We start from the raw sequence: 392 nt of genomic DNA, 5'->3' as shown, positions 1-392 counted from the left end.
AAATGGACCGGTAAGTTGGCCACCAAGATCATGCGATTTGACGCCTCTAAAGTCTACAGAAATAAGCCAGCAACTATTCCAGCTTTGGAAGACAACATTTCCGAAGAAATTCGGGCTATTCCGGCCGAAATGCTCGAAAAAGTTGCCCAAAATTGGACTTTCCGAATGGACCACCTAAGACGCAGCCGCGGTCAACATTTAAATGAAATTATCTTCAAAAAGTAAATGTCATGGACCAATCTAACGTTTCAAATAAAGAACCGATGAGATTTTGCAAATTTTATGCGTTTTTTTTAAAAAAAAAGGTATCAAGCTCTTAAAAAATCACCCGTTAGTAAAACAACAGACGAAGGATTCCGTAAAAGGATTTATGATTCACACCACAAAGTTAA

This window comes from Rhagoletis zephyria, unplaced genomic scaffold, assembly GCF_001687245.7.
Source record: "Rhagoletis zephyria isolate East Lansing unplaced genomic scaffold, Rhagoletis_zephyria_1.1 Rzeph_scaffold_00236, whole genome shotgun sequence".
Lineage (NCBI taxonomy): Eukaryota > Metazoa > Arthropoda > Insecta > Diptera > Tephritidae > Rhagoletis > Rhagoletis zephyria.
Note: the sequence above shows the minus strand (reverse complement) of the source record.